This window comes from Bidens hawaiensis, unplaced genomic scaffold, assembly GCF_021521415.1.
Source record: "Bidens hawaiensis isolate Kalapana, Puna unplaced genomic scaffold, B.hawaiensis_p1.1 tig00029381_1, whole genome shotgun sequence".
NCBI lineage: Eukaryota > Viridiplantae > Streptophyta > Magnoliopsida > Asterales > Asteraceae > Bidens > Bidens hawaiensis.
The window spans coordinates 23,768-49,933 of record NW_027494871.1 but is presented as its reverse complement, the minus strand read 5'-3'; the positions used below and the strand labels follow the sequence as shown (position 1 = coordinate 49,933).

Sequence of the window (26,166 nt, the reverse complement as noted above, 5' to 3'; positions counted from 1 at the left end):
TTGAATGTTATATATATATATATTGATATATATAGGAATACACGTATAGAGATGCTCATACGTAAGAATGACTATTTATCGAATGTGGTGACTTAATCGATGCATTTCCGTTTACCGTTTTGAAACCGTTGGAATGATTACTTAAGACTTTTGATACTTATTTAAAACTTGAACTCACTCAGCTTAAGCTAACTTTGTGTGCGTGTTAGTGTGAGTTTCAGGTTAGGAAGAAGATGCCTTATCGCTTGGACGTGCACGGAGCTACTTGGACGGTGAAGGGCATACTGGAATGAAGAATTACTTATGAACCTTTTATTTCAAAAGATTTTTAAAAGTATAATTAATTTTGATTTTGGGAACTTAATCATTTATTTTACGTTTTCCGCCAGAGTATACTCTGTAATGCTATTTTAATGCAAAGAATTGTTTTTAAGTTTATTTAATTTCTCAAGTGTTTCGTATGATTACCAACTGTGGGGTTTCCCGCCACGAGTAGCTGCACGCCAAAAGGTAACTTTAAATTATTTAGTCATTCCTTTACATTTAAGATTTCTCTTATGTGATTAACTGTTAAGTGTTAGATAGAGTGCTAATATGGTTAGGGGCCGGGGGTGATTAGGACGGGCGGGTAAAGTTACCGACTAATCACACTTGATCAATGTCATTAGCAGTTTACCCTTACCTTACATGTTCTAAATGCCACTTGTACTTAATCATATTAAAACTCTGTCTTTGTAGGGATAAGTCATGGTTAATACTCGAACAACTAGGAGAGGTGGTTCTAGCGGTCGTGGTCGTGGTCGTAGGCCATGTGCCGAAGCCGGTAACGAGATTCCTACTCCCCAGCAGGAAACTTCGATTCATGAGGAGGGGGGTAACCCCGCCTTAGATCCTGCTTTACGCGCGGCTATTGCGAATAAGGTTTACCAGGTGCTCCATAGTGCCATTCCAGAGATCGTTGCTGAGTCCGTCAGGGTCATGGAAGAATCTCTAGCTGGTAAGGGTTCGGATAGGGGAATGAAGAGTAAGGAGGTACAGGTCGAAGAGGAAGAGGAAGTGTATGTGCCGAGTGGGGATGAAGATGAGGTGCGGACCGTTAGTGTATCGACCCGGGGTTGCTCGTATGGTGACTTTAAGAAGTGCGACCCCCCTTCTTTCGATGGTACTAAAGATGCATTGGCAGCACATCAGTGGGTGAGAGAGATGGAGGCTGTTCTGAGGGTTAGTAAGTGCAAGGGGGATGATATGGTGACTTATTCTACTGCCTCGTTTCGTTCCGAGGCACTATGTTGGTGGGATAACTTGGCGCAAGCTATGGGTGATCGTGCGATTAGGAAGATGACGTGGGATGAGTTGAAGAAATTGGTTCTAGATCAGTTTTGTCCTCCGCATGAATTGGATAAGATAGAACATGAATTCTTGACTTTGGAGGCGGCAGTATGTCACATCAGGAATACACCACAAAGTTCAAAAAGATGGCTCGCTTATGTCCCGATCTGGTTACCCCTGAGGCAAAAAGGATTAAGAAGTATGTGAAGGGCCTCCCGGTGGATATTCGTAGGGGTGTGGTGACCACCGACATGAACTCCTTTCACTCGGTAGTTACCTTGGCAAGTACATTGTACGATCAGAGGGAGAAGTTACCGCCGCACGAAACTAGGAAGACTTGGAACACAAATTCGTATGGTAAGCGGCCTGGGGGAAACAACTTTAGTTCGTCTGGAAAAAGGGTGAAGACTGAAACTTCTGAGTTTAGGAGAGATGCGGCATTCGGTAATTGCAAGAAGTGCGGCAAACTTCACAAGGGGGAGTGTAAGAGTGGGTCCGACACCTGTTTCCGTTGCGATAAGGTTGGGCACCCCCATTATGAGTGCCCGACTCTGACTTGTTTTCGCTGTAGGGGTTTCAGTCACTTGTCATCAAACTGTCCTACCAGTAAGGTGGGGGGGTCTGTTCAGGGGACTTCATCAAGAGGAAAGATGGAAGAAAAGCCGAAGGCCAGGGCGAGGGCCTTTAACATCTCCAAGAAGGAAGCGAAAGAGGATGCGGATGTCGTTTCAGGTACTTGTTCCTTATTTAGTTTTCATTCCACCGTTATAATTTCTTGTTCCTTTGAAATCGTATGTGTTGACGTGTAGCTAAGCAGTAGTATAATAACGTCCCAGGTACTTTCCTACTTGATGAGTTACAAGCTTCAGTTTTATTTGATTCGGGCGCCAGTAGGAGTTTTGTGTCTACCGCTTTCTGTTCCTTTTTGAATAAATCACCCGAGCGCGTAGTCGATGGTTTGAGGTTGAGGTCGCCGTAGGAAAATCCGTGTCCGTGTCTAGGGCCATTCAGGGTTGTTCCATCGAATTGTCTGGTTATAGGTTTCCGGTGCGATTGTTTTTGATGTCGCTTGGTTGTTTCGATGTGGTGCTCGGGATGGATTGGCTCGCGAATGTCGATGCTCAGATCATTTGTGGTCAGAAACTCGTTCGTCTAAGGGCCCCGGATGGGACCCAAATTACGGTCTTCGGTGATCGGAATGTTGCGACGCCACATATTATATCCATGCTTAAGGCGGGAAAGTTGTTGCAGCGGGGGTGTGGGGCGTATCTGGCGTATGCTATGAATGTGAATACCGAGGTGGCTATCGTCGGAGATGTTCCTATTGTTCGGGATTTCCCGGATGTATTTCCAGATGATTTGTCAGATGTGCCGCCGGATCGCGAGGTCGAGTTCCAGATAGACCTTGTACCGGGCACAAAACCCGTTGCCCGAGCTCCCTACCGCCTAGCGCTGAATGAAATGAAGGAGCTTATGGCTCAGTTGGAAGACTTGCTCGATAAGGGCTTTATTCGACCGAGCATCTCACCTTGGGGTTCCCCGGTCCTATTCGTTAAAAAGAAGGACGGTAGCATGCGGATGTGCATAGACTATCGTGAATTAAACAAGCTCACTGTCAAAAATCGGTACCCTCTCCCAAGGATCGACGATTTATTTGATCAGCTCCAGGGAGCTAGTTGGTTCTCGAAGATCGACCTTAGGTCTGGGTATCATCAGCTGAAGATTCAGGAATAAGATATTCCTAAGACTGCCTTCCGCACTCGTTACGGACATTACGAATTTCTGGTGATGTCTTTCGGGTTGACCAACGCACCAGCTGCGTTCATGGATCTTATGAACCGGGTGTGTAGACCGATGCTCGATCGCTCGGTTATTGTGTTCATCGATGACATTCTTGTGTACTCTAAAAGTGAATCCGAACACGCCGGTCATCTCAGGGAAGTGTTGGAGGCTCTGCGAAAGAACAAACTATATGCGAAATTTTCTAAGTGTTCCTTCTGGTTACGTGAGGTTCAATTCTTGGGCAATGTCATTAACCCGAGTGGTATTCTGGTTGACCCTGCAAAGGTGGAAGCCGTGAATGAATGGGAGTCTCCTAAGTCTCCAACCGAAATCCGTAGTTTTCTGGGTTTGGCGGGGTATTACCGTCGCTTTATTCCCGATTTTTCAAAAATTGCTTCTTCACTGACCAAGCTGACTAAGAAGAGTGTTAAGTTCGTTTGGGGTACGGAACAGGAGGAGGCTTTTCTCGAGTTGAAGAACAGATTGACGCATGCCCCGATCTTAGCTTTACCTGATGGCACCGATGATTTGGTGGTGTATTCTGATGCCTCTTATCAGGGGCTTGGGTGTGTTTTGATGCAGCGAGGTCGAGTCAACGCTTATGCCTCACGGCAGTTGAAGCCTCACGAGGAGAATTATCCTACCCACGATTTAGAACTGGCAGCGGTTGTATTTGCGCTTAAGTTGTGGAGGCACTATTTGTACGGTGTTCCATGCGTTATTTATACCGATCATAAGAGCTTAAGGTATTTCTTCGAGCAAAAGGAACTGAATATGAGGCAGCGTCGATGGTTGGAGTTGATTAAGGACTACGACTTGGAGATCATGTACCATCCGGGTAAGGCTAACGTGGTGGCCGACGTGTTAAGCCGGAAGGAGAGACCAAAACCTATTTGTGTGAAATCCTACCAGCTTATTCTCAAACCCGACATTTTGAAACAAATAGCCAACGTACAGAATGAAGCGTTGCAGGTGGAATGGATTATGTCAGAGCGTATTTGGGGTCAGGAAAAGTTGTTGGAAGACGTAGGTGATGGGGTGAAATATAAGGATAGTCGTTTATGGGTACCGAGGTATGGAGGATTCAGAGATAAAATTTTGGATGAGGCACACAAGTCGCGCTATTCTATTCACCCGGGCGCGACCAAGATGTACCAAGACTTGAAGAAAAATTATTGGTGGTCTGCAATGAAATTTGAGGTGGCTCAGTACGTGAGTAAGTGTTTGACGTGTCTACAGGTTAAGGCCGAGCATCAGAAGCCATTTGGGAAACTTTAGGCGTTGGAAATACCTGAGTGGAAATGGGAACATCTTACTATGGATTTCGTGACTAAATTGCCTCGTACTCCTAGGTGTAATTATGACACCATTTGGGTAATTGTGGATAGATTGACCAAGAGCGCTCATTTATTGCCGATTCGAGAGGCTTTTAATTCTGAGCAGCTGGACGATGTGTTTATTCGTGAGATCGTCTCTAGGCACGGGGTGCCGGTATCTATTGTTTCGGATAGGGATACGCGTTTCACCTCCAGGTTTTGGAAAAGGTTTCACGAGGAGATGGGCACCAAACTCCTCATTAGTACTTCTTATCACCCGCAGACGGATGGTCAGTCCTAGAGGACCATTCAGACTCTCGAGGATATGTTGCGGGCTTGCGTTATCGACTTTGGTGGTAGTTGGGACCGTCACTTACCGTTGGTGGAGTTTTTGTATAATAACAGTTATCACGCTACGATTGGGATGCCACCGTTTGAGATGTTGTATAGTAGAAGGTGTAGAACTCCTGTCTGTTGGGGTTCCATTGGTCAAAAGCAATTAGGTAGTTTAGAGGTGGTCGAGGCTACGACTGAGAAACTCGACAAGATCAAAGCATTTATGAAGGCCGGGCAGGATCGTCAGAAGTCTTATGCAGATAAAAGGCGAAGGCCTATTGTGTTTGAGGTTGGGGATCGGGTTATGTTAAAATTTTCTCCCTGGAAGGGTATTATTCGTTTTCGTAATAGGGGGAAGCTCAGCCCGAGGTTTATAGGTCCGTTCCGTATTTTGGCCCGAGTTGGTGAGGTAGCTTATAGACTGGATTTACCCGAGGAGCTCGGTGGGATTCATCATACTTTTCATGTATCCCATCTGAGGAAATGCTTAGCGGATGAGGAGGCCCATGTGCCTCTTGACGACATTGAGCTCGATGGTAAGCTGAACTACGTCGAGCAACCGATTGCTATCCTTGACCGTCAGGAGAGACGACTGAGGAATAAGGTGGTTAGGCAGGTGAAGGTGCAGTGGAGACACCGTAGGGGTTCCGAGGCTACTTGGGAGTCCGAAGACGAGATGAGGAAGCATTATCCGCAGTTGTTCCTGTTACATCGGGATTCGGGGACGAATCCCATTGTAAGGGGGGTGGACTTGTAACGCCCGTTGATTCCGATTTCAAGAATTAAAGATTGTTGAGTATGTATAATTCTCGGGATTCATCCGACGTTTCTCCGAAGCCTTTACGTCGTCACGGTACGCCTAATCGCTTAACTTTTCTTCCAAGTTGCATTATTATTAAATTTTGGGGGCTAGAATGAAAATGTTTGATATTATAACATAAAAAAAAACCCTAGCTTCTGCTGCTGCCTGCGATCGGACTACTCCAGCCCCCCCTTCATTGCTTCGACTTTTTGATCGATTCCAAGTTCCTAGAGGTAGTTCAAGGTATGTACTACAATCCCCTACACTCTTTTTGCTCACCCCTAATCGTTTTGATGCTCAATTTTGCCGAAACTTTTCGTTGGGCAGATTTCGGCTAGAGTGCAATTGACCCACTTCCCGTGGATAAAAATTAGAGTTTCCGGTGTAGAAAGATCCCCAGGTATAGCATTTACATCATATTAAAATTTCGTGGTCATTGGAGGTGTTTAGGTCGGTCAATCGATTTTAGTTCGAAAACTAGGGTTTACCGGGTGTAGAATTGCAAATTGTTGAGAATGATGCGTTAGTTGATCGGATGACCGAACGATTCAGTTTGTGCAGCCCTAGGGAGGTTTAAGGGCTGTGGAAAAATTATTTTTTTGGTGCTCGGGGCTGTCGGGGTTAGTGCTTCGTCAATCGAGTCGGCGGTGCGTGAATTTTCGTTTAAATGTTAAAGTAAGTGTTGTAAAAAGGAACCGTCAACCCTATCAACTCGGGTGACATATTTATGATGAATGAAAAGGTTTAAGACGGAATTTGGTCCATTCGGGGCTGATTCGGTTAACAAATGGTTTTAAAGATTTTTTCACGCGCATTCGACCCGATTTGACTATCTTTGGGCCTTGGGCCAAGTTGTTGGGTCTTGGGCCAAGTTGTTGGGCCTTGGGCCAAGTGTTGGGCCTTGGGCCAAGTTGTTGGGCCCTGGGCCAAAGTGTTGGGCTTGTACGGCCCATTAGGCTAGAGTGTTCCTACAGTCTAGTTTAGTAACGCGTTATGTATAATTTACAGGCCCTTGCTTGTGATTGTGCCCTTAGGAACTTCCTAGCTCGTTGCAAGTATTCGATCGATCTCAGGTGAGTTCTTGAAGCCCCGTTTAACTCTTTTTAAATTTTGGGCTAGCATGCACACCTAAGTGTTTTTCTTACTTGATGAAATGTTTTGAATGGTTTTACATAGGCTTGCTAGTATTGTAGGCCTTGGAATGTCATAGAATGTGTATGTATATATATATATATATATATTTATATATATTTAGAATGGCCAATATTTGGCGAATGTTGTAGTCGTCTCGACTACTGAATGTTGCGTATGCTTACCTTGTGTTTGCATGCGCCGAATGTTACGTGTTTAGGTTGTACGTTTGCTCGACCCTGAATGTTTGTAGTCGTATCGACTACTGAATGTTGCGTATGCCTACTTTGTGTTCGCATGCGCTGAATGTTACGTGTTTGGGTTGTACGTTTTCTCGGCCCTGAATGTTATTATTGAATGTTATATATATATATATATATATTGATATATATAGGAATACACGTATAGAGATGCTCATACGTAAGAATGACTATTTATCGAATGTGGTGACTTAATCGATGCATTTCCGTTTACCGTTTTAAAACCGTTGGAATGATTACTTAAGACTTTTGATACTTATTTAAAACTTGAACTCACTCAGCTTAAGCTAACTTTGTGTGCGTGTTAGTGTGAGTTTCAGGTTAGGAAGAAGATGCCTTATCGCTTGGACGTGCACGGAGCTACTTGGACGGTGAAGGGCATACTGGAATGAAGAATTACTTATGAACCTTTTATTTCAAAAGACTTTTAAAAGTATAATTAATTTTGATTTTGAGAACTTAATCATTTATTTTACGTTTTCCGCCAAAGTATACTCTGTAATGCTATTTTAATGCAAAGAATTGTTTTTAAGTTTATTTAATTTCTCAAGTGTTTCGTATGATTACCAACTGTGGGGTTTCCCGGGCTTCGGGGCCTTAAGTCAATGGTTCCCATAAATCAATAAATAATTCATGCTATAAATTTAGTATATAAATTACAAATACAATAAAAACAGCATAGTAGGCTAAAGTAAATCAAAAGGTGTCAAAAACATATGATGGAATCCAATATCAAAACAATTCTTCGCATTAGGGTCCAAAAACCTATCATAACAATTCAAAAGAAATCAAAATCAAATTCGAAATCGGTAGTTCGTATCAGTAAATAAACGATTCATAATCAATAATTCATATCAGTCAATAAACAATCCATATAAATTAACGATACGATAAGAAAAATAACATTAATAGCTAATCGTACCTTAATCGTTGTACCACACTTAAGTATAACTATAATAATAAGAACTTGATCGAAAAGTTGAACAAAAGTAGTTTTGCTCATGGAGAGGATAAAGTGGAAGAAGATGATGGTGTGAGTACCCCATGACAATAGAAACGTAATTAGCATTGACTTCTTCCATTTTAAATTTTAAAGTTATTTAAAATCTTTGATAATTTTTCTTAATCATAATATTTATTGTAATTTTAATAATACAAAAGTTATCAAAATTTTCAATAACTAAAATAAAGCACAACCTCCATTAAATATTTAAAAGATTTGACCATCATTAAAATTATTGGAGTGTTACAATCATAATTATTATTATTAAGATTAATATATGAATTGAATTATTTACTTTTAATTTATATTATTTATATTTGAATTATTTAATTAACAAAAAAATTTGAGAGGCCTTTGTATCTATGGAAACTATAGTTATAGACCAATAGATAAATGACATGTGTATAAAAAGCCTATTGCTTTAATAGTATAAGTAGATAATAACCGATAAGATATTCTATTATTTAAAGCCAATAATAACTAATTATAAAAATTAAATGTCTATAAGTCAAGTACTTGATTATATGAACATCTTTTCTCATTAAGATTTCAAAGTTGCAAACATGACATCTGTTTAAAGGAAGAAACAAAGAGGGAAAAAAAGAGTACAAGTTCACTATTATGGGGAGTTTGGTGTAAATAATTCACCAACCCTCCAAGATTTTAAGTGGCCCTCAAACAATGAGGATGTTACACCCTCAACCATCAATGAAATCATGACACACAAATTGATAACAAAGTGAAACAAGAAGGAAGTTCTTATGCATAGTCTTCAGCGGCAGGAAGTGCCTCATATGATCCAATGAAAACATCACCGTAGATGAGCCCGGCTAGCCCACCACCGATCAACGGACCAACCCAGTAAATCCAGTTTTGAGAGAAGTCTCCAGCAACAACAGCAGGCCCAAATGATCGAGCTGGGTTCATTGATCCACCGCTAAAAGGTCCAGCGGCCAAAATGTTGGCTCCAACAATGAAACCAATTGCGATTGGTGCAATGATTCCGAGTGAGCTCTTTTTAGGATCAGCTGCAGTGGCATAAATTGTATAGACTAGAGCAAAAGTAATAATGATCTCAAAAACAACTCCTTGAACACCATTCATGCCATTTGCAACTCCATGTGTTGGGACGGCCTGTCAAATACCAAATATATAAGCACACATCCAAACTCAAGATTAGGTGTTGTTTTATCATACATATTTAAATGCAAAGTGGGTTAAATTTAAACCAGAATATTCTACTAGTGTAAAAGACATACCAAGCCAACAGTAACAAATTGAAGAAGAAAGCATGCAACGATGCCACCAATCGCCAATCCGAATGTGACAGCTGGATTCAAATGGCCACCTGAGATGTTTGCTGCCATTGATACCCCAACAAACAATGCAAGAGCATGGGCTGTTGCAATTGCGACTAATCCTGCTGGGTCCAATGCTGCATCGGATGTGAGTTTACCTGAAAATTTTATAAAAGGTTATTTTATATTAAATGTGTAGTAAAACATGTTATTGTAAACATTACATTCTTAAGTTCTTTTTTTATGGTATTAGAAAATTGCAAATGTATTATGAGTCCACTACATACTATGTATTAAACCGAGACAATATGCAAATATGCCAAGCTCAATTCAGAACCACCGAATCTAGTGTCAAACATAGTAGGTATATTAACATGAAACAGTATATTTAATTTAAATCATTTATAACGGTCTTTTTGGATTTTTAAGTGTGTATTAAATTCTTATGTAACATAAGCCTTTGAGCCATAAGCTTTTGTAATACCTAAAACCTGAAAGAATGTAAATGCATGTTTAAAGCAGAAACCAACATACCATAAGCAATCGCGGATCCAACACCAGCAAATACAAAAAAGAAGCGTGGCTATGAATTCAGCTAAGTAAGTCTTAATTGAACCAGTACTCAAAGAGTCACCAATGGTTCCAAAAGCCAGCTTCACCATTCTTAGGACTGGAAATAGATCACTAGAAGTGAGAATATGATATGGTTAACTTGCTAAATTTGTGATTTGCCAATGGGTTCATCAAGCTTAATATAGTGCATGAGTTCATAATTTTAAAATAACTCAATTATTTACTTTTTAAGTGAGGTGGATATAACATATATTAACATGTGGCTATGAAGGGCCCAATTTGTGCTGGCACCGACCAAGGGGCCAAGATGGATGGTTTCTGACCGTTGATTGGAGCCGCCCCACCGGCCTTAATTTGTATATATTACATGTTATAACTCGTTCATAATCATAATTACAAAAGTGCAAACTAATGCTATTAAAATACTTTCAATACCAATTTTCATTTTGTCACCAGTCCTTATCATAACATCATGGTTCTTAGTGATTTTGGTCCACAAATTTTGTTTATTTGTTTTTATTGAGAGCCGAAAGTGGGAGGAAAATGCAAAACTATGAAAAGAGAAACTTTAATAATAATAATAATAATAATAATAATAATAATAATTGAGTTTAGTATATGGTTTAAAGATGTGGTAATACGTTTTCCTTTGGTATAGCTTAAAAGGGTTTGTATATAAAACTTTATATATAGTTAGTTCATTTCATTTTAGGATCATTAATCATTAAATTATATTAAAGCATAGTTTTATTTTGAATCTCTTTTAAATATGTATATATATTAGTAGGGGTGGGTATTTGTATAATAATGACTTATCCTATATTACGTACGCGACCTTCCAGAGCGTTAGATTACAAATCACGTGATGATGGTTTCGTAAATAACCCAAAACTAGTTTCGTGATCAAATTCATCGATTACAAATCGAGTATAATCCAATCTCAATACTCTGCGCTCTATCTCATCCAATTTCCGAACCCTAATCAGAGCTTAAAGTATGAAATCTCAAAAGTCAAAATAGAACGTCGTAGAACGTCGTTGAACATCAAGAATCTTCAAATTGATCAAAAGTTGATGATTTAATCAATCGAATTGACGCGTATGAGGCTTTAGAATCATTAATCGATTATGAAAAATTGCATAATAATACACTCAATTGAGCTCTGATCATGGTTCAAGATATCGTTTAAACTCATGTATATTTAGACATTATCAACAAAAAACATAATATGCATTTAAACGTTTTGAACAAAACTGAAGACTCATGTACATTTTAAGGTTCTAACCAAAACAAGCACACTTTAAATGCAACCTTCCGCATTGGTTGGGGAGGAGAATGAAACCTTCTTTATAAGGAGGTGGATACATTCTCCATCATAACACGTTTTGGACATTTAGCGACAGTGGATGAGAGGAGAATTCCACAGTTAAGAGTGCTCTGGTGAAAGTAGTATCAGGATGGGAGACCTTTTGGGTGACGTTCTGGGAAGTCTTCACATGAACAAGCCAAAGCAAATCTGTGAGGCGATGTTGGTACGTCCCAGCCAAAACGGACAATATTATGGTGTGCGGCGGTAGCAGGGCTGTAATTAAACGTTCATGACAAAATTATGACAATAAGAACAAAAATGACCAAAATAAATCACACTTAAAACGTTTAGAACAAAAGTCTAAACACCCAAAACAAAAACTTTAAACATTCACAAGTTCATATATGAAATTAATCTTTCTATAACATGAAATTGAACACTGAAATCACTTTATATAACCTCATAATCATCAAATAATCATCAATCGATCATCAATTTCAATAAATGAACAAATTTGGAACGTATTTAGACTTTATCAATTGAAATCAATTTTCAATTTAACAGAAGTGGAGTCTGTAATGGCATGGGTGATGTTGGTTGAATGGTTGTAACGGTTAATTAGGATGAAAACAAATCGAAAGACAGGGTGTTGCTATTTAATATAGTTTTATAAGGGATTATTGTATTGGATCCTTTATCTATATTAGTATTTAGTACACTAAATAGCTTTGAAAGAGGTGTATTTAGAACAAAATTATTTTGAATTTAATTTTTTTTTGGAATACTTGAATTAAGTATAAATTTCTTTTTAATATGCATATTAAAAACATGTATAACACGATAAGCAGATTAAGTTTATTGTTATTAATAATGGAGTTTTAATCATTCTAAGTTTTAAAGATAAGTTTAGGTAGTTATATTTCAGAAAGAAAATTTAATACTTCATTCACTAATAACTTATAATATTCAACTGTCTTAAAGGTAAATGTATATTTTTGTTTACCTTTTTTACAAGATTCTAATAAATTTGGAATAGTTACACGGATAATCCTAGCTTATGGTTTGACTCGAATTATGGATTCCATCCTTGTGGTTTAAAAATCACGTATCCGCAACTACCTATTTTGCGTTCATAAATGGTCCAAATTAAAGTAAGAAAAGGGGAGAAATAAACATGAACTAGTAACATATGCATCACCCAATGATAAATACAATATGCCGTACACAAATTCAATCACAAAGTACATAAGATCCATAGCAATTTGACTGTTGAGGTCAAACTTGCCATTTTGTAGGTTCAACATAAACATAAATTTTAACTATATCTATCAGCTTTGCCACAAGAGGCATGAATTCCATTCCAACTTGCCCAGCATACATGGTCTCTTTTTAGCAGCCTCATGAGACGAAAAGACAAATTTGTGTTAGGCATGCATGGATGGAATCTAAAACCTGACATTCTGATCAAAATTAAAGCAGTGATAACAAAGTATGAATACAAGTTTTTAGCAAAGTTGAACCCTCCTCGTTTTACCCGGGCTTGGGACCGGCTGAGTTTAACATGAAACCCAGGCAGAGTTAAAACTTGTATTATAAATATAAAAAACGAAACATCAATCAAAGCATATGCAACAGAACACAGCAAACACAGGAAACCCAAGCAGAACTAAAACTTTTTTTTATAAATAAAACCAGCTCCAAATGAAATAGTATAAAGAAAACCAAGAGTATGGTCAAATAACTTGTATCCATAAAAAGAAACCAATCTTAAACGACCTGAATCTCAAGAACAGAAGTAAAATTTCCCTCTAAATATTAAAAAACCTTACTTAAAATATAAACTCTCTTTAACGTCAATTTTTAATAAAGAATCCTAATAGATGATTCACATTCTTGGATAAATGTGTTTATGATGTAGCGAAAAGCTAAGAAATTTGAAAAAAAATTTTTGGATAAGCAACTCAAAAATTCCAAAAATCAAATTTACTTAATGCTATCATGGGTTATATGTGAAAACGAATCAAGATTTTTACCACCCTAGTCTAAAAATTAGAAAATGCATATAAAAAAAAATCATAGACCAACTATTAGAAAGCTCAATGGTATGCCTAATAAGTCTTGTCATTCAAGCATACACACATAAGAAATTAAAAATTAATAATAAAGAATATAAAAAGAAGAAAATAGCAAAAGGATGCTCATCAAACCTATAAGGCTGTAATACCACAGAAGGTAACTGAATCATAAACAACCCAACAAATAAAACTAGGATAACCAGATGGAAGCACCAGTGATAACCGTTGCACCGCTTGAACTTTCGATAAACTATCAACAATAAAAACAAGATGGCCCTTTCCAGTGCCAGCACCAAAGAGTAATTAGCATAAGCTAGTTAATAATAGACACCCTAATGATCCTCCCAAAAGTCCACTAGAACACAAACTACACCCACCCAAAAACAAACCTCAAATGACCATCCACCCACGACAAATAAGTGAGCATGCCCCTAGAAACTGCATTTATTTACCAAAAAATAGATGAACTAAATGCTTCCATAATCAAATCAGATATAAGACAGTAACTAAGGTAACTAAAACCAAAGGAGATCAGATAGAACCAGAGGGAAGCAAAGATCTTACTCCACAACCTACCACCAAAACAAAGAACATAACACTTCCTCATACACAACATTAGAAGATAGCATAGTAACATAACAGCACAAATAATCTACAATTGTTGATGATTCGATCAGCATGTACAATTAGGCCCTAACTCCTAGGCATGAAAAACTAGAAACGGATAAATGACAGTCGAACTTCTTTCAGAGTCAACATCATCCAATCTTGCATTGCCTAACCTACAAATTAGACACCGCATATAACATCCACGACTTGCAAAAGAACCATGTGAAGGAAATCCAGCAAGTGAGAAGAGATCATACAAAACTGTCCAAGCCCAAGCGCCAATCTACAGTAACAGATCATGCAATTTTGAATCGCCTAGGCCACCTAGCATGTGAGAACAAAAAAGAACAAACTGGAACCATGGTTCAGTCGTTTAGACAGCATTCAATCTAATGCACAATAGACAACCCCAGGTAGAAGATACTACAAGAAAACCTGGAATCCACTATCGTCATGCGATGAACAGCTCGGATGATTGATGATACCTAAATATATTTTCTCGCTCCTTCCTAAAATCCCTACAAACCATTGAATCTGAAAACCTCTGGTCCAGCAACCAGAATTCAAAACGAAAGTAGCAATTAATGACACAGCAAAGATTCCAGAATTAAACACATCGTCGGCGCTGTTACGAACAGCTTTCTACTCCAAATCAGCAAACGCTGATGATACAAGAGAAAGAACCTGGTGTATGAATATTTGCCGTGACATCTTTCTACTTCAATCCAGCTATAAAATCAAAAGCATACCAAAAGCTCTACAGCATCAGCTACCAACACACCGCATGAGCCTTCTATCATCTATCAACAAAAAAAAACAAAATTCCCGTTTTCCCGTGCCAGCATCAAAAAGGTAAGCAGAATCTAAGCTATTGAAAGACATCATTATGATACCCCCAAAGGCCCCCCTGTCCAAACTTCACCCACCAAACTAACCTCAATTGACCATCCACCCACAACAAAAAGTCAACATGTCCATAGAGAATGCTGTTATTTGCCCAAAAAAACAGATGGAACCAAATAGCTTCTGAAACCAGACAGATAATAAGACTACCAGTAAGGTAAGAGGATACCAGATAGAACCAGAAGGATGCAATGATTGTTATTAAAAAAACAGATGGAACCAAATAGCTTCTGAAACCAGTCAGATAATAAGACTACCAGTAAGGTAAGAGGATACCAGATAGAACCAGGATGCAATGATCATACTCCACAACCTAACCCCGAAACAAAGAACATAATCCTCATACACAACATTGGAAGACTTGATCGGTATAACCAAAACGCAGATAATGCAAGAGAACGAACCTGGTGCATGAAGATCTGCCACATCTTTGAAACCAGACTATACATCAAACTAGGGGTGTGCACAATTAGGTTTTTAAAATATTTAAAAATTCAGTTCGCAATTAGGTTTTTAAAATTTTTAAAAAATTCAGTTCGTTTTGCATTTGAGTGTAAAAATTTTGAGCCGAATATTTTTTGCTGTCCAAAATAATAATAATTTTGGGCCTAAAATGGTTTTGTTAACGGTAATTAAAGATTTGGAGTTACATGTTTTTTAAATTTTTATGAACTACTTAAAATAAAAAAGATTAAAAAAACAAAATCTATAAATTCGATTCGTTTTTTTGGTTTTTATTACATGCAAAACCAAAGCCGAACCATAAGTTCGGTTTTTACAAAAATATAAAACCAAACCGTCAGTTTTTGTTCAATTCGATTTTTTCGATTTGGTTTTTCGGTTTTGGACCCTTTTTTGGTTTGGTTTTATGCAACCCCTAGAAGTTATACAGCATCAGCGATAACCAGTACACCACTTTAGCTTTCTATCATCTATCAACAACAAAAACAAGATGACCTGTTTCCCATGCCAGCATCAAAAAAGTAAGCAGAACCTAAGCTTAATAATAGCCATCTTTATGATGATACTCCCAAAGGCCCCCTGGCCAAACTTTACCCACCAAACCTCATATGGCAACAAAAAGTGTTTATCATAGAGAATGCTGTTATTTTCCTGAAAAAAAACAAATGAACACGGCCTAGCCAGAAAACATGATCCAATCCTGCATTGTCTAACCTATAAATTAGATAGCACATCTAATCATTGCATCAATAACCTCATGCACACAAAGTATAGGTGTTAGAAGGACGAACTCAAGAAAAGCGTGATACTAGATCCATAACTTGAAATAACACCATGCCAAGTGTTTCCAACAGTTATCGTTCAAAATTGTCCAAGTGCAAGTATGCCATCTACAGAAACTAATACCATTAGTCACTAAGCACATTAGGGCAAAAGAAAATTTGTTGGGAGGTCATGGTTTAAGATAGTGATCAATCTAATGCACAGCAAATGAGCCTAGTAAAAGATACTACAAGAAAACCTGGAATCTGCTAACATATTTTCTTGCCCCTTCTACCTAAAAACTTCATCAGTCTGCAAAGAGGACAGTAGTATCTGAGCCAAATAACCTGAAGAACAAACCTCACTCACCAAACTAACCTCGTATGATCATCCACACACGAAAAAAGGTGAACAAGTCTATGAACTGCAGTCATATAGCAGGAAACATAACAGATGAACCAAATGCCTCCAAGGGAGCATACTAAAACAACGACTAACATAATAAGATCAAACAAAGAAAGTTCTAGTAAATGGAATGATACTATCAAAATAGGGCTTCTGTTCCTCATTCTGCATAGCATCTACATGGCACCATAACACCGCATTCCTTCTGCAAGTTCCTCATGATGATGAAAGACAAAAATAACAATGGTAACCTAGAATAAATATAAAACTTGTAGAAAAACCAATGTTCAACACCACACCAGCTCACACACAAAGCATAACCTTGACAGAGATGTAAGAGAATATTGGGAAGGAATTTACAGATGTGGGCTGACGATCCACAAGCATGCATAACAATCCAATCATCTTCAGTTACACTGAGCAAACTGGAAGTCAATAATATTTGATGGACGATTGTGATTGAAGACAGAAAACCAACGATGCCATGCATAGAAAATAATCAGTAGAACCACTTCAATAAAAAAAATAAACGCATAAACTGATATAGTGCTCCTATTTTTCACTTTTTCAGAAGCAAGCCGTGGGTCAAGTAGAAATTAAATAACAGATGGCAACAAACCAAAAAACAGGTCCAAGCAGCGCACAAGATTTCCGAACCTATCAGCAAACAAGCAATATATGGATACTTGCACAAGGGTAAATAAAAATGAGAGGACAAATAAGGCACAAACGACACAATAATGTTCACCGAAAATCCCTCCTGATGTTCATAAGGTGATTGCTTGGCCACCCAACAACCCTGCAAACATAAGGTGATTGCTTGGCCACCCAACAACCCTGCAAACAAAATAGTTCTCATGTTTGATGAACCAAGGAAGAAGTCTGGTCTTTATTAAAAGAACAAAGAAAAAGGGTTCATGGAGAATGACACATAGGATAGCTCCAATCATAATCATCTGTCTTTTATTCTGCGAAACACATATATGTAACATTAAATCCATATCCTTCTGCAAATTAATCCATTAATAATCAAAAGACAGAAACCCGTTAACCGTATAATAAGAAAAAATCAAAAAAGCTACAGAATGACCGGTAGTTGGTTACAGTAACGTTCAATGCCACACTGACCTACACATAAAACATGATCTTGTCATGCATACACGAAAGGTAATAAAAGAAGAGAATAGTTGGAAAATGAGGGGTGGTAATGATCCATGAGCAAAATACAATTCTCTGGTTTCAAGGACCTAGAAAGAAAGTCGGCCATTATGGAATGAAGAACGAAGAACAAAAAAAAGAGTTTTTAGGGACATGAAATGATACTATGCATAGGTCCAACCATCTGTTGTTTTTCTGCAAAGCAAAGTCATGTTAACATTACGCTCTCTTTACAATTTCTTCATGATGGAAAAACGATAACAATAGCATAAGAAAAATCACGAAAACCATAGAAAAACCAGTAGCTTGTGATTGGAGAGCGATATTCGAAGCACACTAACCCTATACAGCATCAGCTATAACCATCACGCCACTTGAGCTTTCTATTATCCATCAACAATAAAAACACGATTACCCTTTCCCATGCACCAAAAAGTCAATCTTAACTAGTAATACACATCATTATGATCCTACCAAAGTCCCCCCGGCACAAACTTCACCCACTAAACTAAGCTCAAATGATCATCCACCAAACACAAGAAAAAGTAGGCATGCCCATAGACAGTTGCATTTAACTATCAAGAATATAAAGTTGAATCAAATGGCCTCCATATACAGTTGCATTTATTTATCAAGTTGAATCAAATGGCCTCCAAAGTCAGATAATAAGATAGTTACGTAAGAAGTTCAAAAGAGATCAGATAGAACCAGGTGGAAGCAATGATCATACTCCACAACCTACCACCAAAACAACAATGAACATAGCTACACAACAATGGAAAATGCCATAGTAATGTAACAGCAAAAAGTATCTACAATTGTTTCATGTTATGATCAGTATGTACAATTAGGGCCAAATAATTCAAACAGCATTAACACAAACCGATAACCATGTATCCTTCGAAGTCAACATGATTTTTGCAAAGAAACCAAGAGTTCCTTATATATCTAACTGTTGCACCATTAACCTTATGCACGCAAAGTAAGGGTGTTGAAGGACAAACTCAAGAAAAGAAAAGAGAAGGGTGCTACAAGATCCACAACTTGCAAATAAACCAATGGCAACGGCTAAGGAGAAATCATTCAATACTGTCCAAGTGCAAGCAACTGCCAATCTACAGAGACTAATGCAATTGTGTATCGTCCGAGTCACTGAGCATGTTAAGCCGAAAAAAACAAACTGGATGTCATGGTCTAAGATAGCGATCAACCTAATGCAGAGCAGGTGAGACTACTAAATAAAAAGATAGTACATAAAAAACCTGGAATACGCAGTCATCATTCCATAAATGGCTGTGGATGATAATATATGAACATATTTTCTTGCACCTTCCTAAGAACTTCATCAGTCTGCAAAAAGGTCAGTAGTATCTATGCCAGATATAAATATAGATACCGTTATGATGATCCCAAGGAACCCCAGTAACAAACCTCAACCAAACCGACCTCAAATGACCACCCACATACGAAAAAAAAAATGAACAAGCCTATAAACTGCAGTTACATAACAGGTAACAAAACTGATGAACCAAATGCCTCCAAAGGAGGGATGACTAGCAAACAAAGAAAGTTCTAGTAAACGAAATGATACTGATCAAATCAGGCTCTGTTTCTTATACAGCACCTTTCGATGCCACAATAACCTACACAGAAAACATGATCTCATCATGCAAGCATACATGAAAGAAAATAAGAAAAAAGACAAAAGTTGGAAGAAACTAATCAAGAGATGCTGATGATCCACAAGCGAGATACAAGTCTCTTGTTTTGAGGACCTAGAAAGAATGCTGGTCATTAAGGGGTAAAGAACAAAAGGAGAAAGTAAGGACAAGAAATGATACTATTTAAGTATAGATCCAATCAATTGCCTATCTGCAAAACAAATGCACATCGAATTTTAACTCCATGCTCCTCCTACAAGATCCTCATGAAGATAAGATAATGGTAGTGGACAGCAATATTAGTGGACAGCATTTGGCGCTACACTAACCCTATACAGCAGCATCAGCAATAACCATCACAAAGCTTGAGCTTTCTATTATTATCAACAATAAAAACAAAATTACCCTTTTTCTGTGCGAGCAACAAGTCAGCAGAATCTAAAGCTAACGTTGGATATCATTATGATCCTCCTGCATAAACTTTACCCACCAAACTAATCTCAATTGATCACCCACCCACAACGAAGAGTAAACATGCCCATAGACAACTGCAGTCATTTATCAATAAACTCCAAAGTCAGATAATAAGATAGTTATGTTAGAAGATCAAAGAAGATCAAATGAGATCAGATAGAACCAGGTGCAAGCCATGATCAAATGACCATACTAAATATAATCCATAAATGGGTGAGATTCACAAGCAAGCAAAGCAATCCAATCATCTTCAGTTACACTGAGCAAGTAGCTGGTCAATAATATAAATATTTGATGATAGAAGACAGAAACCCAACAATGCCATAACATAAATAGAATATAATCAGTTATAGTTCACTTTTCATAAGAAAGCCCTAGGTTGAGTGGCATTTATAACACAGGTGGCAAGAAACCAGAGGACAGGTCCAAGCAACGCGACCCTAACAGCAAATAAGCAAAGCTATAAATACTTCCACAATGGTAAAGAGGGAAAGCACAAATATTGCACAAAAATCACAAGATTAAAAGAAAATCCCCCTGATGGAGTGATGGTGATAAGGTTGATTGCTTGGTCACACAACAAACCTGCAAATAACATACAAAACTCTTGCTTGAAGAACCTAGAAAGAAGTTTGGTCGTTATTAAAAGAAAAGGATTTGTGGACACGAAATGATACTAATGGAGAAACATATGTCCAATCATTGTTGCTCTTTCTGCAAAACAGAGAGCAACATTAACCACAAATTTCTTCTGCAAAATTAGTGATGGCAGGATAGAAATACGATACAAATGGGAAAATCACTAAAACGACAGAATGACCCGGTAAGTGGGTAATTAGACAACAATGTTCAACGCCACACTAACCTACATTGAAAGCATGATCTCGTCATGCACGCGGCACACAAATGCACAGTTATGAAAGGAACTAATGGGGGGTGCAGGTCAAAGAGAGTTTAGGGACAAGAAATGATACTAATAGTAAAGCATAAATCCAATTCTATTGCTCTTTCTGCAAAACAAATACACAGCTATATTAACTCCGTGCTCCTTTTACAAGTTCTTCATGATGGTAACATAAACATTAATTGTAGCATGATGAAAAGAATCACAAGAACTATAGAAAAACCAGTAGCTAGAGACCGGAAAGCAACGTTAGATGCCACACCAAACCTATACAGCTTCAGCGATAATCATCACACCACTTGAGCTTTCTATTATCTATCAACAGCAAAAACAAGATAACCCTTTCCCGTGCCAATACCAAAAAAAGTCAGCTTAATACCAAAAAAAATTAGCTTAATCTAAGCTAATAACACACATCAATATGATCCTACCAAAGGCCCCCCAGGCCCTAGCACAAACTTCACTAACCAAACTAACCTCAAATAATCATCCACCCACAGCATAAAGTGAACATGTCCATAAGCAACTGCAGTTATTTTCCAAGAAAACAAAGAAGAACCAAATGACCTCCAAAGTTATATATTATAAGATAGCCATGTAAGGAGATCAAATGAGATCAGATAGAACCAGGAGAAAGCGATGATCATTCTCCACAACCTACGCAGACCCTGTGACCGCAGTGACATATAACAAACAAGCACACATCCAGCTGCAAGAAACTTGAGGCAAAGCTGACAGAATACATAACAAATAAACCATGACACAAACCGATAATGAAACATCTTTCGAAGTCAAAAGAACTTGCAAAGAGGCCTAGATTCCCCACTAGCCCAAGATTCTTGCATTGCCTAACCTACACATCATAAACCTAGACATCATATAGAACACATATCTGTTGCACCAGTAACCTCAAGAGCGCATAGTAAAGGTGTTAGAAAAACAAACTCATTAGAACCACGACTTGCAAAAAGAACCATGAGAAGAGCATTCAACAGATAAGAAAAAATCATCCAATTTGTCCAAGCATAAACACAATCTACAAAAACTGACCATGCAATTGTGTATCGTCAATCATGCGAGGATAAAAGGAGGCAGATAGTCATGGTTTAAATAGCAATCAACTTAATGAAGAACAGAAGAACCAAGGTAGAAGATACTACACAAAAAAAAAACCTGTAATCCCCTGTCATCATGCTATAAACAGCTCGGATGATAATACCTAATTATGTAAATCCCCTAGCGTTCTGTAATAACAAGAGGAATTAATTAATCACCTAAAAGGCTAAAACTATGCAGGAGGTAATAACAAGAAAGGACAAATAGTTGGAAGGAACTAATCAAGAGGAGCTGATGATCCACAAGCTTATCTTGTTTTGGGGCCTAGAAAGAAGGATGACCATTTAGGAATGACTTAAGGAATGAAGAACAAAAGGAAAATTTAAGGATAAGAAATGATACTAATAGAAAATCATAGATCCAATAATTTGTCGCTCTTTCTGCAAAACACATGCATGTTAACATTAACTTCATGCCCTTTTAAGTTCTTCATGACAATAAGATAGAAAAACAATAATGGTAGCATATGAACAATCACAAACAACTATAGAAAAACCAGTAGCTTGTGACTGGAAAAGGAATGTTAAGCCACACCAACCCTATACCACACCACTTGAGGTTTCTATTATCTATCAACAACAAAACCAAGATTACCCTTTCCCATGCCAATACCGAAAAAGCCAGCATAATCTATTAAGAACACAACTCTTATGATCCTACCAAAATCGCCCAGGCATAAATTTCACCCACCAAACTATGATCATCCACCCACAACTAACCTCAAATGATCATCCACCCACATCATGAAGTAAACATGTTCATAAACAACTGCAGCTATTTACCAAGAAACAAAGATGAATCAAATGGCCTCTAAAGTTAGATAATACGATAAGTTATGTAAGAAGATCAAGTGAGATCAGATAGAACCAGGTGAAAGCGATGATCATACTTCACAACCTACCACCAAAACAAAGAACATAACACATTCATACACCAAGAATTGTTTCATGTTATGATCAGTGTGTACAATTAGGGCCTATAAATGAGATTTGAGTTAAGAACCAATTAATAAGTAGCCTCAAAATCCGAAGTTAGTAGAAAGATTACTCATTGGAGATATCATCCAAGTTCAAGCCAAATCGTAAACCTAGCAGAAGCCTCTAACCATAGTGGCAATCAATTAGGGCCTATAAATGAGCATTAATAAGTAGTCTCATATTACAAACATAGAAAGCTATACTAATTGGAGATATCCAAGCTCAAGCCAAACCGTAAACCTAGCAGACGCCTCTAACCATGGTGACAAACAACAAACAAGAACATGTAAGCACAAAACACTGTAACAAAAACCATCCAGCTGCAAGGAAGTTAAGGCACATCTGACAGAAAACAGAACAGATAAACGATAGCACAAACCGATAACCGCCATCTTTTCCAAGTTAACACCAATTTGCAGAGAGCCAAAGAACTAGTCCGAGAGTCCCACTAGGTAGAGAACATGATCTTCCATTGTGTAATCCTACACATCAAATAACACATGTATTTGTTGCACTAGTAGCCTCAAGCACGTATAAAGGTGTTAGAATGATGAACTAAAGGCGAAAGAAATCCAACAGGAAGCGAAGTCTTTCATAATTATCCAAGCACAGGCGCCAATCTACAGAAACTAGTCATGCGATTGTGTATCACCTGAGCCACCAGCACATGAGGATAAAATCGAAATGGTAGTCATGGTTTAAATAGCATCAACCTAGCTAATAAACAACAGAAGAGCCAAGGTAGAAGATTCCACAAAAAAACCTGTAATCCGCAGTCATCAAGCTATAAACAGCTCAGAAGATGATACCTAATTATGTAAATCCTTTAGCTATCGGTAATAAAATATAGCCACCCAGTCAATATAAGATATCACCTCAAACTATGCTTATAAGATACCATACTTTTTATGTTGTCAAAAGCTCTTCAAGCATGCGCCTTGGCTCGGGAAGCGCCTTTCCGCCATCCAGGCAAGATCAGTCGAGTTTTAGGGGAGATTCCTAACAGTGATGGATAATGCTAAAAAAAAGGCATGGAACCATACTAAACTATCAAAAAACAAGCCTAAAATATGTCTTAAACCTCTCGTGTTTTAAGCACGCTGCGCCTAGGCCTCAGGCTCACCATTTGCGCCTTGAGTGCTCCTTGCACCGTGGACAACTGTGCTTTCTCGCACATCGAAGCACGACAAATTAACAATCCTACAGACAGTAACATATGCTTGCACAAAAATACTCACAAAAACGGAAGAAACTAGAGACTAGCATATAAGGACATAGACCTAGAAATCATTGATCCAGAAAACCAATAATAATATATGCAGATCTAGTCCAGCTACCAGATTTCAAACCAAAACTATCAATCAATTTCACGGCAAACATAAATCAAACTCAAAACACATCGTTCCAAATCACCGAATGCAGATAACAAGATAGAAAAAACTTGGACCTATAATCTAAGAAGATACCGGAAACTAAAGGACATCGTTGAATATGATGACTGATAATAATATTATGCAGATCAATTAGATACGTTAGAAACATCTAACAGATTTCATCAAACACGTCCTAATTCAATACCGTTACAAACAGCTTTTGTATCCAAATCCTCGATCGAACGCAGCTAATACGATAGAATAATAAAGATAACCGGATCTATGATATATCTATGAGGATATACAGAATATACCGGCAGCTAAACGACGTCGTTGAAGCTGATTACCGGTAATAATATTATGCAGGTAGATCTGAAACTATCGATCAATTACACAGCAAACAGATTTCAAAATCAAACGCATCGAAGCTTTTGAATCCAAATCAGCGAACGCAGACAATACGATAGAATACTAAACCTGATCTATATTATCTATAAGTCATGAAGAAGATATGCTGCAACATCAAAGTATAGAATACAGAAGAAGATACCGGAAGATAGCTAAACGACGTCGTTAAAGATGATTAGATGATGATGACCGGGTAATGGTAATGTAATAACACTACATAATGATAATAATGAATTATTGTGGAGGATATGATGGAAGGGTGGGATATATATATATATATATAAGGATGAATGTCGGTTGGTTATGACTTAACGCGTACTTCAAACGCGGTAAAGAGTCAAGTTGTTGAGGCGGTTGCTTATTATTTTTTCTTTATTATTATTAATTTTTTGGTAGTCGGTTTTGGGTAACCACTGAATGAATGGTCAAGGTTGATGTGCCCAGCAAGTTCTGACACGTGCTGACTTCGTCACGAAATATCATACATGATGATTTACTATTAGTAAACTTTCTTTTTTCGATCGAGTAATTGATTTATATGTTTAAATAAGAAAATAAATATTTATTAAATGTGTATCCAAATAAGCATTGTTATCTATATAAAGTAAGGAAGATACTTCGGTGCCACGAAATTCAATTTTAATTATTTCATTATTGTTTTTTTTGCCTTTTCAAAATATGTGTGTTTTTTTTGTTTGTTTTCTAAATTATGTTTATGCCCCAACGAACGTAGCCAACCATATTTGCGTCTACTTGTCGTCTAACGCTCGGGTTTTACCAATGTCTATGTTTCAAAGCTCAAGTTTTACCAACGCCCAGACTTCACCGACAACACTCTGATTAACACTAGGGTTTTACCAACGTCCAGGTTTTACCGACCGAATAAACGCCACTTTATATATTTTAATTTCTTTTATATGTATATGCTAATAGTCGTTTTATATGTTAATTTCATGAACTTATCTTTTGTTTATAGTTATGGTACCGTAAAACATAACTGATACCGGCTAAATACAAGTCGAGTTACTGTCGCAATGCTCAGATTTTACCACCCGAAAAACCGTTGTTTTAAATTAATTAATCTTTTATATAATAAGCTATATGAGTGCAACTACATTTTTTTGTTTTTCTTAAATATATTAATTTAAAGAATATGTGCTTTAGTTTTAATCCGGTAACGTAATGAACGTAGCTGGTACTGACAGAGTTCGCATTAGCTTGCCGCTGCAACGCTCAAGTTTTACCGATAGAATTCCGCGCAACGCGCACGAGAAATCACTAGTTTCTTATTATTGCTTGGTAGCCAAGTCATAATAAGACAACATTGAACTTGACATAATATTTGCGTTGACACAGTAATTACATGTATCGTGTGTTATTGATTGGTGTCAATGTCTAATCGTTGCGAATGTGACGATTTTGTATGCAAAAACTCTATGAATCTAGTTTGGTTTTGCTTTTATCTGTAAAATTAATAGCGGTTAAATTGATAAATTATAAAGGTCAACAATTTTGATGTTATACTGTGTAAATGTATCTATTCTATATCTTGAATAACAAGAAAAACTGATAAAATAGAAAATAAAATCAAATTTCGTAGGCTGGGTTTAGATTTTGGGCTACTTCAAATATAAGGGTAAGATTGCAGATTGCATAATGCCATGATTGTCATATAAAAATTTGGGCCGTTGAAGTTGGTAGGACCTTGTTTTTGTTTAAATCTATTTTATCAGTTTAAAA

At 37.7% G+C, this 26,166-nt stretch overlaps 1 pseudogene; it reads right to left on the bottom strand.

Moving 5' to 3' along the window:
* Positions 1-8,628: 8,628 nt before the first annotated feature.
* On the bottom strand, positions 8,629-9,919 carry LOC143578865 (putative aquaporin TIP-type RB7-5A; annotated as a pseudogene).
* Positions 9,920-26,166: the final 16,247 nt, after the last annotated feature.